Below are 248 nucleotides of genomic sequence, written 5' to 3'. Positions count from 1 at the left end.
TCCTCCCACCGAGACATGCTCCTCCCACCGAGACATGCTCCTCCCACAGAGACATGCTCCTCCCACAGAGACATGCTCCTCCCACAGAGACATGCTCCTCCCACAGACACATGCTCCTCCCACAGAGACATGCTCCTCCCACAGAGACATGCTCCTCCCACAGAGACATGCTCCTCCCACAGACACATGCTCCTCCCACCGAGACATGCTCCTCCCACAGAGACATGCTCCTCCCACCGAGACATGCT

The sequence above is a fragment of the Eucyclogobius newberryi genome, unplaced genomic scaffold, assembly GCF_026437365.1.
Source record: "Eucyclogobius newberryi isolate DKJ021-1_F unplaced genomic scaffold, fEucNew1.0.hap1 SCAF_6, whole genome shotgun sequence".
NCBI classification, from domain to species: domain Eukaryota; kingdom Metazoa; phylum Chordata; class Actinopteri; order Gobiiformes; family Gobiidae; genus Eucyclogobius; species Eucyclogobius newberryi.
This window is presented reverse-complemented; position numbering follows the sequence as displayed.